The 16,975-nt window shown below is 42.1% G+C and overlaps 1 pseudogene; it reads left to right on the forward strand.

Moving 5' to 3' along the window:
- Window positions 1–8,717: 8,717 nt before the first annotated feature.
- LOC101021561 lies at window positions 8,718–10,607 on the forward strand (annotated as a pseudogene).
- The last annotated feature ends 6,368 nt before the right edge of the window (window positions 10,608–16,975 follow it).

Raw genomic sequence — 16,975 nt, forward strand, 5'->3', positions numbered from 1 at the left:
AGGTGATGATTCTGAGAAAGGGAGGATAAAATATTCTAAGAGATATTTTGTGTGGGATCAGGAGCCTACTAACTGCCAAGTCCAGCCTTTTGGAGAAAGAAAAATGAGATTGGTGAGTCTTGTGAGGTTTCTAGGCCAAAATACTAGATCTCTTTCTCCATTTTTTTTTTTTTTTTTTTTTTTTTTTTGGAGTCAAAGTCTTGCTCTGTGCCCAGGTTAGCACAATATTGGCTTGCAGCAACATCCACCTCCCAGGTTCAAGTGATTCTCCTGCCTCAGACTCCCGAGTAGCTGGGACTACAGGTGCGTGCCACAACACCGTGGCTAGTTTTTGTATTTTTAGTAGAGATGGGGTTTTCACTGTGTTGACCAGGCTGGTCTTAAACTCCTGACATCAGATGATCCGCCCACCTCGGCCTCCCAAAGTGCTGGGATTACAGGCGTGAGCCACTGCTCCCAGTCTCTTTCCCCACATCTTAAAGGCAGAGATTCAACCAGATGACCTGAAGTTCTTTCATTCTGTGATTCCAAGGACTGAGAGACAGTTTCTCCCAGGCTACAGTGTGAACACCTTTTCAATGCTGGCTTCAATTCATGCTTCCAGGAAAGCAGGGACGTGAATTCATGAGAAGGTCAGATCACCAGCTGAGGCCGGCTTCTGAGTTCCATGCACCCATTTCCCCACCACACTCCTAGAGACACCACCTCCAGTCAAGTGATTCAAAAGGAATCTGGTTTTTCTCAAACTCTTCTAATATATCAGATGAAAATGAGATGGAGTCCCGACTCAGTCCCATCTGTGACATGATGGATAATTCACATAAATGTTCTAAGTAATGGTAGTATTTTTTAAAAGAATATTTTATTCAGGAGGAATGAATGTTAAGGAAATATTATTATAGCTCCGTAGATGAGTTTGTTTCAGGGCACTTTGAAAAGCACAGAGTGCTACAGAGTGAAAATATTCATTGCACATACATTGTGAGCCATATGTTATATTAGGTGCTGGGGTGAACAAGACCAGTCCTGTCCTCAGGGAGCTCACTGGGGTGGAGGACGGTGGGGCAGGAAAGACAAACCGCAAACCATCAGTCACCATACTGGGTGATCAAAGCTACAAATAGAGGTGTGTACAAAGCACCCAAGAGCAGGTACACAGATAAGGGACATCTGACCTGGCTGGGGGGCCAAGAAGCTTCTTGGAGGAAGACACCTAAAGGTCAAATAGGTGTTATCCAGGTAAAGAAAGTTAAGCGAAAGTTATTCTAGGCAAAGGAAATGGTTCATGTAAAGGCCCAGAAACAAGATAAAAACATTCAAGGTGCATCCAAGGGATTGCCAGCTGTCAGTATGGCTGGGTTGCAGACTTAGAGATTTACTAGGGGGTACTCAGGAAGGAGAATCGCTTGAACCCAGGAGGCAGAGGTTGCAGTGAGCTCAGATCGCACCACTGCACTCCAGCCTGGGCGACAGAGCAAGACTCCATCTCAAAAAAAAAAAACAAAACAAACAAACAAAAAAAAACTCCTTTCCGTTTTTTTAGGTGTGTATTCAAAGTGCAAAGTGGAATTGTGGAATCATTTGGTATTGGTAATTCTGTATTTAATTTTTTGAGGAACCATCACACTGTTTTCCATACAGCTGGACCATTCTCATTCCCAGCTGCAGTGTATAAGGGTTTCAGTTTCTCCACAACCTCTTCAACACTTATTTTCTGGGTTTTTGATAGTAGCCATCCTAATGGATGTAAGGTGGGCCTCTCATTGTGGTTTTGATTAATGATTAGTGATGCTATGGCTCTTTTCATGTGGTTATTGGCCATCTGTATATCTTCTTTGGAGAAATGTCTATTTAAGGCCTCTGCCTATTTTTGAATGAAAATTAAAGAACTACAATTTTATATAACTTGGATGAATCTCACACAGCGTTGAGTGAAAGACACAAAATAGTACATACGGTATCATTCCATTTAAATAATGTTTAAGAACAGGTAAAACAAATATTTGGTGTTAAAAATCAGGATACTGGTTATTCTTTGGGTAGATAGAGACTGACGGTAGACACAAAGGATCACTTCTGGGTGTTAGTAATATTTGCTCATGTGTGTGCTCATTATACAGGGATGTTTGCCTTATAAAAGTTTTTCATGCTGTATACTTAGGGTTTGTGCAGTGTTTTGTATATGTTTTACTTCAATAAAAGTTTCCTTTAGGCTGGGAGTGGTGGCTCTCGCCTGTAATCCCAGCACTTTAGGAGGCTAGCGTGGGAGGGTTGCTTCAGTCCAGGAGTTCGAGACCAGCCTGAGCAACATAGGGAGACGCCATCTCTACAGAAAATACAAAAATTAGCCAGGTGTGGTGGTGCACGCCTGTAGCCCCAGCTATGGGGGAGGCTTAGGTGGAAGAATCACTTGAGCCTGGGAGGTTGAGGCTGTAGTGAGCCATGACCACACCACTACACTCCAGCCTGGGTAGCAGAACAAGACTCTGTCTCACATTTAAAAAAGAATTTACTTTCAAAGTGTACTTAAACTTGGGTATTGATAATGTGTGTGTATGTGTGTGTGCATGTGGGGTGCGTGTGTGTGTGTGTGCATGTGGGGTGTGTGTGTGTGTGTGTGTGTGTGTGTGTAGGGATGATAAGAGTTGCTGGCCAAGCAAAGATCTTAAGAGTGTTCCAGGCAAAGGGAACCAGTGGTCCACAGGCCCTAAAGTGAAAATGAGTTTGGCATGTTCAAAATGCAGAAAGAAGGCCTGCGACTGGAGTGAAGTGAATGAGGAGATAAATGTGAGATCATTCATTTATCCATTCATCAAATATGTAACAGTTGTGCCAGAGGCTGAGAAGTCAGAGGACAGCCAATTGTTTGGAAAGTTTGGCAGAGAGAGGAAGGAGAAAAAATAGACATTGTGAAAGGGTTGGGCAAGCCCTGAGGACGGTTCATTTTAATTTACACAGCGGAAGGAAAGACAGAAGAATAGGGAACAGACTGCAGAAGCAAGGTCCTGGGGAAAACTTAGCAGGGGATAGAATAATGGGTAAAAGTAGGAGAGACTGCTCTGGAAAGAATATGAGAAACCTAAAATAAAAGAGCCAGGCATGGTGGCTCACACCTGTAGTCCCAGCACTTTGGGAGGCCGAAGTGGGTGGATAGCTTGAGTTCAAGAGCAGCCTGGGCAACATGGTGAAACCCCATTTTACAAAAAAAGTTTAAAAATTAGCTGAGCATGGTGGTGCACATCTGTGATCCCAGCTACTTGGGAGGTTGAGATAAGAGGATTACCCGAGCCCAGAAGGCCGAGGCTGCAGTGAGCCATGCTTGCATCACTGCGCTCCAGCCTGGGCAACAGAGTGAGAGCCAATCTAAAAAAAGAGAGAGAGAGAGAGAGAGAATCATAAAGGCAAACAATTTGAAATGGACGGAAGTAAAACAAGAGATTCTCCAAGCATTTCAGTGAAGTTCGAGGAATGGTCACATATGAAGGAAGGTTACTGGGCCTGGAGAGTTATTTATAAGAAAGATAACCTTGAAAGTCTTTTTATCCCCTAAAATGTAGATTAATGAAGAAACTTGGAACTGCTGATGCACCGTTCTCTCTTCTATGCTATGCGGAGCTGTCGGGAACCCTTACTATGGGGTTTCCCTTACATTCTAAACCGTAAGGTATCAGGCTTCCTGCGGGCTCACCACAGGCCTTTGAACCATAGACACGGTGCTCTGCATCCAGCACAAACACCTGCAGGGCAAGCCACCAGCCAACATGTGACAGGGCCTTGAAAATTCACAGAAAAGAATATGCAAAGCATGTTGTCCTCTATATATCCACAATCCGTGATGCCACAGAAATATTAATAATTTAAACATGTTAAGAAAGAGGAATAAAAATACTATAAGGAACTGTTACAGTCGAGATCAACTCATGCTGTACCTTTATCGCTTATTGGATATTACAGTAAAGGGCCTGAGGATAACACCATTTTCAAGTCACACCAGGATTGTGGAGGACATTTTCAGCAATGAGAAAAGTTATAATCCATTGCCCAGTTTTACGGAGGCTGATTGTCTAAGTTTCCTGGCACAAAAAGACACCAGTACATTGATCTTATAAGTCAGTGTAGATTGTCAAAAGTTGATCTTTTTGACATTTGACGAATGGTCACATAGTGGTCATCTTTCACCAATATTGTCGGTAGAAACTGCCATAGACACATTGTGGATGATGTAGGCTGGTCAGATCACAAAAATGACATAAAAATATGGACTTTGCCTGAGAAATATGCTATTGATAAGATCATTTATTCAGGTCCTCAACCCTCTCAACATTTTGAAATGAAGAGAAGTAAAACAAAGAGAGTCTACCATAATTTCAGTGAAGTTTGAGGATTACCATGTGGTACCTAGTTTATATAACTAAGAATTTATTCATTTGTATGTATCCATATCTGACAAAAATTTTATTCTCTTGAAGGTTTCATAATTGAGTAAAAAGTGATTAGATGATTACTTTGCAACTCTGTAAGGTATTTTCTTCTTTCTTTCTTTCTTTTTGAGACACTTTGTCGCCGAGTCTGGAGTGCAGTGGTGCAATCTCGGCTCACTGCAACCTCTGCCTCCCGGGTTCAAGCATTTCTCCTGCCTCAGCTTCCTGAGTAGCTGGGATTACAAGCACACACCACCACACCCGGCTAATTTTTGTATTTTTAGCGGAGACATGATTTCACCATGTTGGCCAGGCTATTCTCGAACTCCTGACCTCAAGTGATCCAACCACCTCTGCCTCCCAAAGTGCTGGGATTACAGGTGTGAGCCACCATGCCCAGCTGGAATAGCCATTCTTTATTCCTTTACTTCATATAGTTGCTTTCACTAAAAAATTAATTAATTAATTTAAATCAACTTAATTCATCATGGTACAATGTTACATCTGTAAACAGATTTTTTTTTTTTAAGACAGAGTCTCACTGTTACCCAGGCTGGAGTGCAGTGGCATGATCACGGTTCACTGCAGCCCCCAAACTCTTGGGCCCAAGCAGTTTTCCTGCCTCAGCCTCTCAAGTAGCTGGGACTACAGGCACCTGCCACTAGGCCCAGCTAATTTTTAAATTTTTTATAGAGATAGGGGCTTGCTTTGTTGCCTAGGCTGGTCTTGAACTTCTGGACTCAAGTGATCCTCCCGCCTCAGCCTCCCAAGTCATTGGGATTGCAGGTGCTAGCCACCATGCCTGGCTACTCTTGCTGGTTTAATGATGGGAAATCTTTCACCAAAAGTTTGCAAATTTTCATATGAGTGTCTGGACAACTTTTTTAAAGACCTAGAAAAGGTTCAAAACACTGGTGAAAAAGAAGTACAGAATAGAGAGAAATTTTGATCAGGCACTTACTCTGAGAAGCACAACACTGTGTCTGTGTCTCAATGATGTGGTTACACAACCAAAACAACCCAACTGTGGTTTTCTTCTCAGTATCTTACACTGTGAAAGCCTTCTTGATTTGGAACCTGTGACTTGCAGCAGAGTTCTAAACAAGAATTGTATATTGCTTGTTTCCATGGCTCCTCTCACCAATGAATCCAGTCCCTCAGAGTAGAACTCCTCAGCATATTAGACCTGTTATCCAGAAGTCATCTCCAGAAGTCATAACCCCATTTCTTTTACTTTCCAAAGGCACAAGATCTCAAAAACTGTCAGATATATTTCAGCGTTGTTATTCTTGCTATATTATTATTGTCTTGGAGTTATGATCCATGCTTCACATGTGCTTACAATGTTGAATGGTGGGATGAGAGAAATTTTTCCACTTGATAAAATAAAACCACAAGGAGAGTTTGCTTGTGTCATACGGGTGCTCATAAAGCATTGGAAATATTAAGGAGCAAAGTGGGTTTGCAGGATTTCTGTGGGTATGTCACCATGCTGTACCATCTCATCAACGCAAACAGAAAGCGTGGTGATGTTTCTTATGAAAAAGGAAAACCTGATTTGACTTCCTGCTTTGAGCAGATGAGAGGACAGAGTCATTTGAAATGGTCATTGAGGAAGCAACCACAGATTCAACAACATAACAGAAATCTTATGTTGGTACAACAAAAGAGCTATGCTTGTAATTCTACTGTTTAGTTCTGAATTCGATGAGTTTGTAGGAAAAATAGTCACACTACAAACTGCAGAAAAGAAAACCTTCAAAAACTCTTACTTCCCAGTAGAAAACGATATATGTTCTTACCTTGATTCACTCATTCTAGGAAGTTGCTTTAACACTAGATGTTCACATTCAGGCTAGTTTTTCCGGTTTTCTTTACCTAAATCTGAAGTTCCACTTCTTGAAAGGAATGTAATGTTTAGAGATGGCATCTTATCAGAATGAAGAGATGGGCACCTTCCTCACTTCTCTCTGCTAAGCTTCATTGGTATTAATTTTGCCACCGAACTTGTTATTCACACTTTGTGTCTTTTTTCTTAAAGTTGGCTTTATACTGCCAGGCACTAAAAAGAATCCTGCTGATGCAGAATAATTTAGGCTTAAATTATGTTCAAAGTGTGTTGTGTTGTAGTTTGGGTAACATTTAGTATTGTCTGGTGTCTTAGTTATTATAGCACATCCTAATTCAACAAAGAGCTTTTTAGCAAAAAGCACTTACTGTATTTTTTACCTTAAGATCATCTGCATTTTTTATAAATCTAATTTTATGGACTTTATGATGACTGTTAACATAATGTCATTATGAATATTATAATGGTGATCTTAGGTATTACTTTGTCAAACATATATCTGGTTTATTTTTATATTTTGTTACCTACACTCTAGAGAAAAATGGAGATTTTAGTCTTCCTGTGAAAAGGTTTCTTGGTATTTAAAGTAACAAAAGTATAAAACAATGAACATCCAGTATTGAGAAATGATATGATGGAACATTACAAATTCCTGTGGATATTTATAAACTCTATATCAGTTAAGCCTTGTCAAAGGTGTGCAGATCAACATGCCTTAAATTTATTTCAGAAGGTCTCGACTCAGACCATGAAGATTCACTGACATCTCATAAGAAGCCTTGGAAAACATTCTCCTTTTTTTTTTTTTTTTTTTTTTTTTGAGATGGAGTCTCACTCTGTCACCCAGGCTGGAGTGCAATGGCATGGTCTCGACTCACCGCAAGCTCTGCCTCCTGGGTTCAAGCTATTCTCCTGCCTCAGCCTCCCCAGTAGCTGGGACTACAGGCGTGTGCCACAACACCCGGCTAGTTTTTGTATTTTTAGCAGAGACGGGGTTTCGCTATGTTGGCCAGGCCGGTCTGGAACTCCTGACCTCGTGATCTGCCTGCTTCGGCCTCCCACAGTTCTGGGATTGCAGGTGTGAGCCACCACGACCAGCCATTGCTTTTTAACCCATTTCTAATTTATTCAAAGTGCAACAAGCTGTCCTTAAGAGAATGCTAAAATGGGCCAGGCGTGGTGGCTCATGCCTGTAATCCCAGCACTTTGGGAGGCCAAGGTGGGTGGATCAGTTGAGGTCAGGAGCTCAAGACCAGCCTGGCCAATATGGTCAAACCTCACCTCTACTAAAAATCCAAAAATTAGCCAGGTGTGGTGGCAGGTGCCTGTAGTCCCAGCTACTCTGGAGGGTAAGGCAGGAGAATCGCTTGAACCTGGGAGGTGGAGGTTGCAGTGAGCCAAGGTTCTGCAACTGTACTCCAGCCTGGGCAACAGAGCAAGACTCCTGTCTCTAAAAAATAAAAGGAAAAAAACCAAAATGCAAATTAGACAATTTTAGCATTCTGTCTCTCTCTTTTTTTTTTTTTTTTTTTTTTTTTTTGAGACAGAGTCTCACTCTGTTGCCCAGGCTGGAGTGCAGTGGTGCAATCACAGCTCACTGCAGCCTCAACCTCCCAGGCTCAGCCTCCTGAGTAGTTTGGGTGATCCTCCCACCTCGGGAGGGAGGAACACACCACCATGCCCAGCTCATTTTTTTAAATTGTTTGTAGAGATGGAGGGGGGGGTCTCCCTGTGTTGCCCAGGCTAGTTTCTGATTCCCATGCTCCAGTGACCCTCCAGCCTTGCCCCCCCAAACCACTGGGATTACAGGCATGAGCCACCACATCCAGCCATTTTTCCATTTTTGTTAACAGTTTTATTGAAATATAATTCATATAGCATACAATTCATCCATTCAAAGTCACAATTCAATGGTTTTTAGTATATTCACAGAGTTGTACAACCACCACCACAGTCAATTTTAGATCATTTTCACTGCCTCAAAAACAAGCCCCCATACCCATTAGCTGTCATGGCCCAGTCTCCCCATTCCCTGAAGCCCCACCTTCTGTCTTTATATATTTGACTGTTCTGGACATTTTATATACAAGGAAACATACAATGTATGATATTTTGTGACTGGCTTCTTTTACTTAGCATAATGTTTTCAAGGTTCATCCACGGTGTAGCATGTATCAGTACTTCATTCCTTTTTTTTTTTTTTTTTTTTTGAGATGGAGTCTTGCTTCTGTCGCCCAGGCTGGAGTGCAGTGGCGTAATCTCAGCTCACTTCAAGGTCCACCTCCCGGGTTCACGCCATTCTCCTGCTTCAGCCTCCTGAGGAGCTGGGACTACAGGCGCCAGCCACCACGTCTTTTTGTATTTTCAGTAGAGACGGGGTTTCACCGTGTTAGCCAGGATGGTCTTGATCTCCTGACCTCATCATCTGCCCGCCTTGGCCTCCCAAAGTGCTGGGATTACAGGCATGAGCCACTGCGCCCAGCCACTTCATTCCTTTTCATTGCTAAATAATGTTCCATTGTTTGCATATACCATATTTTATTAACATATGTCCGTTCCGCAACTGATGGATGTTTGGGTTATTTCCATTTTTTTGGCAAACATAATTTTTAAACAATGTTTATATGTAGATCTGCTGCTTACTTTGGGTTTTTCTTTTCACAGAATTTTTTTAAATGTTTTTAGAGGTGTGGGGTCTTACTACGTTGTCTATACTGAACTCAACCTCCTGGGCTCAAGTGATCCTCCTGCCTCAGTCTCCTGAGTAGCTGGGACGATAGGTGTGAGCCACTGTGCCTGGCTTCTTTTCATAGACTCTTTATGGAAAAATAGAAATTGTTTCCATCTTGGTAGTGATGATTACTGCATACCTTCACTCTGATTTAAGGATTTTGGGACCAAGCTCCACTTCTTCTCTGAGTATGGAGAAGGCAAAAGGCAAGGATTGGACCTCCTCAGAGAAGTCGAGGGAAGAGGATCAATCAAACACAATTGCTTTGCCAGGAACATCAGCAAAGGGAACCAAAGGAGAAATATCTGCTAAAGATGAAAAAACACTCTGCCCAAAAAAGGCGGCAGAGTACAGAGATAACCCCAAACCTCAGAAGAAGATACCAATCCCCTCAGCACCCTCTAAACAGCCACCTGTTAATCCGATTCACCGGGACATTCTGTGGGCCTGGTGCCTACAATTAAAGGCAAAGCCACACAGGCCTTTGGTGCCAGAAATAAGCTCCTGTGTGCCTTTGCCTATCCAAATCAAAAGAATTTTCCTAGCACAGCAAAAGAGGCCAGAATCCGGAAATCATTACCAAAAAAATCAAAAGCGGACAAAGGGGAAACGTCCCTGCAAAGCTCTGAGGAGACACATCCTCCTGAAGTGGCTCTTCTCCCTGGGGAGGGGTTGCCTGCCCTAGAAGAGTCTGCTGCTCTCCTTGAGGGAGTTAATGCAGTTGTGGTGACAACTTCTGTTCCAGAAGCTTTGCTGGCCTCCTGGGCCAGAACTGTAGCCAGGGAGAGGGCACCAGAAGCAGTGGAATCTCCACATGAGGCCCATGGTGTCAAGTGGCTTGTGGTCCATGGGAGAAGTCTCCCTGCAGACACAGATGGTTGGGTTCACGTCCAGTTTCATGCTGGACAAGCCTGGGTTCCAGAAAAGTAAGAAGGGAGAGTGAGTGCACTCTTTTTGCTTCCTGCCTCCAATTTTCCACCCCCATACCTTGAAGACAATATGTTGTACCCTAAATGCAGTCACAGGTACAATATCTTAATAAAAAGCCTCCGGTGGGAATAGAATATCAGGAAAAAGACCACATCTGTGGTAATTAATGGCAGAAAGGCTGGACAGTTGATTCCATGGTGCTGCGGACAGGTGAACTCTGGTCCTCTCCACACCTGCTTATGGGCCATGCAGACTGGTGTGGTGGCAGATGTTAGCCGCAGTGACTGCTGCTTCGTGGGTGGACATATAGACTCTTACGTTTAAAAATGGAAAAACATTTTACAAATTACCATAAATTCTAGCTAATACATAGAAAACCTCATTCATACTACCTTTCTAAAATAGAAATGACTTCAGCAGCTCTTTTAAGTGGGAACCTCTTCAGCTGAGCATTGTGAAGGAGTTGAGAAAACAAACAGTAGTTTGCTCCTCTGCTCAATTTCCCTGACCCGAATACTGACTACTTTAGGAGCTTCTTCATTCCAATTGCAATTTCATAAAATGTAAAGTATTTTAAGGCAAAGAACGGTTGTTAATTCTCTCCTTCCCCAAAACATATGATTTTCTTTTTTTTTTATTTTTATTTTTTTATTATACTTTAAGTTCTAGGGTACATGTGCACAATGTGCAGGTTCGTTACATATGTATACATGTGTCTTGTTGGTGTGCTGCACCCATTAACTCATCATTTACATTAGGTATATCTCCTAATGCTATCCCTACCCCCTACCCCCTCCCCACAATAGGACCCAGTGTGTGATGCTCCCCTTCCTGTGTCCAAGTGATCTCATTGTCAATTCCCACCTATGAGTGAGAACATGCGATATTTGGTTTTCTGTTCTTGCGATAGTTTGCTGAGAATGATGGTTTCCAGCTGCATCCATGTCCCTACAAAGGACACAAACTCATCCTTTTTTGTGGCTGCATAGTATTCCATGGTGTATATGTGCCACATTTTCTTAATCCAGTCTGTCACTGATGGACATCTGGGTTGATTCCAAGTCTTTGCTATTGTGAATAGTGCCGCAATAAACATACGTGTGCATGTGTCTTTATAGCAGCATGATTTATAATCCTTTGGGTATATACCCAGTAATGGGATGGCTGGGTCAAATGGTATTTCTAGTTCTAGATCCTTGAGGAATCGCCATACTGTTTTCCACAATGGTTGAACCAATTTACAATCCCACCAACACTGTAAAAGTGTTCCTGTTTCTCCACATCCTCTCCAGCACCTGTTGTTTCCTGACTTTTTAATGATTGCCATTCTAACTGGTGTGAGATGGTATCTCATTGTGGTTTTAATTTGCATTTCTCTGATGGCCAGTGACGATGAGCATTTTTTCATGTGCCTGTTGGCTGTATGCATGTCTTCTTTTGAGAAATGTCTGTTCATATCCTTTCCCCCTTTTTGATGGGGTTGCTTGTTTTTTTTCATAAATTTGTTTGAGTTCTTTGTAGGTTCTGGATATTAGTCCTTTGTCAGATGAGTAGATGGCAAAAATTTTCTCCCATTCTGTAGGTTGCCTGTTCACCCTGATGGTAGTTTCTTTTGCTGTGCAGAAGCTCTTTAGTTTAACTAGATCCCATTTGTCAATTTTGGCTTTTGTTGCCGTTGCTTTTGGTGTTTTAGACATGAAGTCCTTGCCCATGCCTCTGTCCTGAATGGTATTACCTAGGTATTCTCTGTGGTTTTGGTTTTTTGGTAGGTTCAACATTTAAGTCTCTAATTCAGTCTCTTGAGTTAATTTTCGTGATAAGGAGTGTAAGGAAAGGATCCGCTCAGTTTTCTACTTATGGCTAGCCAATTTTTCCCAGCACTGTTTATTAAATAGGGAATCCTTTTCCCATTTCTTGCTTTTTACAAATGTCAAAAGACTCAGACGGCTGTAGATGTGTGGCATTATTTCTGAGGGCTCTGTCTCGGGTTGCATTGGTCTATATCTCTCTGTTTTGGTACCAGTACCATGCTGTTTTGTTATTGTAGCTCTGGTATATGTGCTTCAAGTAGTGTGATGCCTCCAGCTTTGTTCTTTTTTGACTTAGGATTGTCTTGGCACGCGGGCTCTTTTTTGCTCCATATGAACTTTAAAGCAGTTTTTTCCAATTCTGTGAAGAAAGTCTGGTAGCTTAATGGGGACATGTCATTGACCTATGTAAATTACCTTGGCAAGGCCATTTTCAATGATATTGATTCTTCCCTATCCATGAGCATGGTGTGTTCTTCCATTTCCTGTTTCAGGTCCTTTCATTTCACTGAGCAGTGGTTTGTAGTTCTCCTTGAAGAAGTCCTTACATCCCCTTTGTGTTGGATTCCTAGGTATTTTATTCTATGTTTGAAGCTATTAATGGGAGTTCATTCATGATTTGCCTCTTTGTTTGTTCTCATTGCGTATAACAATGCTTGTGATTTTGCACATTGAGTTTGTATCCTGAGCCTTTGCTGAAGTTGCTTATCAGCTTAAGGAGATTTTGGGCTGAGACAATGGGTTTCTTTTAAATATATACCATGCCATCTGCAAACAGGGACAATTTGATCTCTTTCTTTCCTCTGACTGAATAATTTTCTTTTCTTTCTTTGCCTGATTGCCCTAGCCAGAACTTCCAACACTAAGTGTTGAATAGGAGTGGTAAGAAAGGGCATCCCTGTCTGAAGAAGTTTTCAAAGGAAGCTTCCAGTTTTTGCCCATTCAGTATGATATTGGTTGTGGGTTTGTCATGCAATAGCTTCCTATTATTTTGAGATATGTTCCATCAATACCCAATGCATTGAGAGTTTTAGCAGCATGAAGGGCTGTTGATTTTGTCAAAGGCCTTTTCTGCATCTATTGAGATAATCATGTGGTTTCTTTTGTCTTGGTTCTGTTTATGCTGATTGTACTTTATTGATTTCTGTATGTTGAACCAGCCTTTGCATCCTGGGATGAAGCCCTAATTTAACGCATGATAAGCTTTTGATGTGCTGGACCTGGGTTTGCCAGTATTTTATTGAGGATTTTTGCATCGATGTTCATCAGGGATATTGGTCTAAAATTCTCTTTTTTTTGTTGTATTCTGTCAGGTTTTGGTATCAGCATGATGTTGGTCTCATAAAATGAGTTAGAGGATTCTCTTTTCTATTGATTGGAATAGTTTGCAGCTAAACAAAATTCAACTCCTCCTTTGTATCTCTGCAGAATTTACTGTGAATCGCTCTGGTCTTGAAACTTTGGTTGGTAGCTAATTATTGCCTCAATTTCAGAGCCTACTTATTGGTCTATCCAGTATCCAACTTTTCCTGGTTTGTCTTGGGAGAGTGTAAGTGTCCAGGTAATTATCCATTTCTTCTAGCTTTCTAGTTTATTTGTGTGGAGGCCATACCTCTGATGCAGGTTTGTATTTCTGTAGTTGGTGGTATATCCCTATCATTTTTTATTATGCCTCCATTTTGATTCTTCTCTTCTTTCCTCTTTTATTAGTCTTATAGCAGTCTTATCAATTTGTTGATCTTTTTCAAAAAACCAGCTCCTGGATTCATTGATTTTTTTGAGGTTTGTTGTGTTCTATCTCCTTCAGTTCTTGCTCTGATCTTTTAGCATTTCCTTTTGCCTCTGCTAGCTTTTGAATGCTTGTTTCTGTTTAGTTCTTTTTTTTTTTTTGAGATCGAGTCTCGCCTGTCAGGCTGGAGGCAGTGGCTAGGATCTCCTCCCACACTGCAAGCTCCCACTCCTGTTCATGCACTCCCTCCTGCCTCAGCTGGGAGTTGGGATCATTACAGGCTACCTCGCTTTCACCCTCTTCAGCTTATTTTTTGTATTTTTAGTAGAGACAGGGTTTCCACCGCACAGCTTGTGATGGTCTCCATCTCCTGACCTGTGATCAGTCTGCCTCGGGCCTCCCAAAGTGCTGGGATTACAGGCTTGAGCCACCAGCTCGCCCCTAGTTCTTTTAATTGTGATGTTAGGGGTGTCAATTTTAGATCTTCCTGCTCTTGTGGGCATTTAGTGTTATAAATTTCTCTACACACTGCTTTAAATGTGTCCCAGATATTCTCTGGTATGTTGTGTGTGTTCTCATTGGTTTCAAAGAACACTTATTTCTGCCTTCATTTCATATGTACCCAGTAGTCATTCAGGAGCAGGTTGTCCAGTTTCCATGAAGTTGAGCAGTTTTGATTGATTTTCTTCATCCTGAGTTCTAGTTTAATCTGCACTGTGGTCTGGAGAGACAGTTTGTTATAATTTCTGTTCTTTTACATTTGCTGAGGAGTGCCTTTTACTTCCAACTATGTGGTCAATTTCCAGAATAAGTGTAATGTGGTGTTGAGAAGAATGTATATTCTGGTTGATTTGGGGTGGGAGAGTTCTGTAGATGTCTATTAGGTCTGCTTAAAAGCGGAGCTGAGTTCAATTCCTGATATCCTTGTTAACTTTCTGTCTCGCTGGATCGCCCACGTTGATAGTGGGGTGTTAAAGTCTCTCATTATTATTGTATGGGAGTCTAAGTCTCTTGTAAGTCTCTCTAAGGACTTGCTTATGAATCTGGGTGCTCCTATTGGGTGCATGTATATTTATGGATAGTTAGCTCTTGCTGATGAATTGATCCCTTACTCATTATGTAATGGCTCTCTTTGTCTCTCTTTTGATCTTGATGGTTTAAAGTCTGTTTTATCAGAGACTAGAATTGCAACCCCTTTGCTTTTTTTTTGTTTTTCCATTTGTTAGATCTTCCTCCTTATCCCTTTATTTTGATCCTCTGTGTGTCTCTTCTGCATGTGAGATGGGTCTCCCTGAATATAGCAAACTGATGGTCTTGACTCTTTATCCAATTTGCTAGTCTGTAGTTCTTTATCTTCGACCATTTAGTCCATTTACATTTAAGGTTAATATTATTATGTGAACTTGATCTCAAGCCATTATGATATTAGCTGGTTATTTTATTTGCTAGTTGATGCAGTTTCTTCCTAGCATCAATGGACTTTTATTTTGACATGTTTTTGCAATGGCTGGTACCTGTTGTTCCTTTGATGTTTAGTGCTTCCTTTAGACCTCTTGTAGGGCAGGCCTGGTGGTGACAAAATCCCTAAGCATTTGTTTGTCTGTAAAGGATTTCATTTCTCCTTCACTTGTGAAACTTAGTTTGGCTGGATAAGGAAATTTAGGTTGAAAATTCTTTTCTTTAAGAATGTTGAATATTGGCCCACACTCTCTCTGGCTTGGAGAGTTTCTATGAGAGATTTGCTGTTAGTCTGATGTGCTTCCCTTTGTGTGTAACCCCACCTTTCTCTGGCTGCCTCCTAACATTTTTCCCTTCATTTCAACTTCTTTGGTGAATCTGACAATTATGTGTCTTGAGTTGTTTTCAAGGAGAAGATACTTCTCAAGGAGTATCTTTGTGGCATTCTCTGTATTTCCTGAATTTGGATGTTGGCCTGCCTTACTAGATTACTAGATTGGGGAAGTTCTCCTGGATGATATCCTGCAGAGTGTTTTCCAACTTGGTTCTATTTTGTCCATCACTTTCAGGCACACCAATCAGACATAGATTTGGTCTTTTCACATAATCCCATACTTCTTGGAGGCTTTGTTCATTTCTTTTAACTCTTTTTTCTTCACACTTCTCTTCTTGCTTCATTTCATTCATTTGATCTTCAATCATTGATATTCTTCAATCACTGATACTCTTTCTTCCAGTTGATCAAGTCGGTCAATGAAGCTTGTGCATTTGTCACGTATTTCTGGTGTTATGGTTTTCATCTTTATCAGTTCTTTTAAGGTCTTCTCTGCATTGATTATTCTAGTTATCCATTCATCCATTCTTTTTTCAAGGTTTTTAGTTTCTTTGCGCTAGTTATGTAGTTCCTCCTTTAGCTCTGAGAAGTTTGATCGACTGAAGCCTTCTTCTCTCAACTCGTCAAAGTCATTCTCCATCCAGCTTTGTTCCATTGGTGGCGATGAGCTGCGTTCCTTTGGAGGGGGAGATGTGCTCTGATTTTTTTAATTTCCAACTTTCCTGCACTGCTTTTTCCCCATCTTTGTGGTTTTATCTGCCTTTGGTCTTTGATGATGGTGACATACTGATGGGTTTTTGGTGTGGGTGTCCTTTCTGTTTGTTAGTTTTCCTTCTAACAGTCAGGACCCTCAGCTGTAGGTCTGTTGGAGTTTGCTTGAGGTCCACTCCAGACCCTGTTTGCCTGGGTATCAGCAGTGAAGGCTGCAGAAGATAGAATATTGCTGCACAGTGAGTGTTGCTGTCTGATTCTTGCTCTGGAAGCTTCATCTCAGGGGTGTACCCTGCCATGTGAGGTGTGGGGTGTCCATCTGCACCTAGTGGGGGATGTCTCCCAGTTAGGCTACTCAGGGGTCAGGGTCCCACTTGAGCAGGCAGTCTGTCCATTCTCAGATCTCAACCTCTGTGCTGGGAGATCCACTGCTTTCTTCAAAGCTATCAGACAGGGGCATTTACCTCTGCTGAGGTTTCCTGCTGCTTTTTGTTTAGCTATACCCTGTCCCCAGAGGAGGAGTCTACAGAGGCAGGCCGGCCTCCTTGAGCTGCGGTGGGCTCCACCCAGTTCGAGCTTCCTGGTGCCTTTGTTTACTCACTTAAGCCTCAGCAATGGCGGGCACCCCTCCCCTAGACTTACTGCTGCTTTGCAGTTAGATCTCAGACTGCTGTGCTAGCAATGAGGGAGACTTCATGGGCATAGGACCCTCGGGGCCAGGTGTGGGATATAATCTCCTGGTATGCCATTTGCTAAGACCCTTGGTAAAGCACAGTATTTTCCAGGTGTTGTGTGTCTCAGTTTCCCTTGGCTAGGAAAAGGGATTCCCTTCCCCCTTGTGCTTCCCAGGTGAGGCGATGCGTCACCCTGCTTCAGCTCTCACTGGTCGGGCTGCACCAGCTGACCAGCACTGAGCGTCCGGCACTCCCCAGTGAGATGAACCTGGTACCTCAGTTGAAAATGCAGAAATCACCCTTCTTCTGTGTCACTCACACTGGGAGCTG

The sequence above is a fragment of the Papio anubis genome, chromosome 12 (assembly GCF_008728515.1).
Source record: "Papio anubis isolate 15944 chromosome 12, Panubis1.0, whole genome shotgun sequence".
Classification (NCBI taxonomy): domain Eukaryota; kingdom Metazoa; phylum Chordata; class Mammalia; order Primates; family Cercopithecidae; genus Papio; species Papio anubis.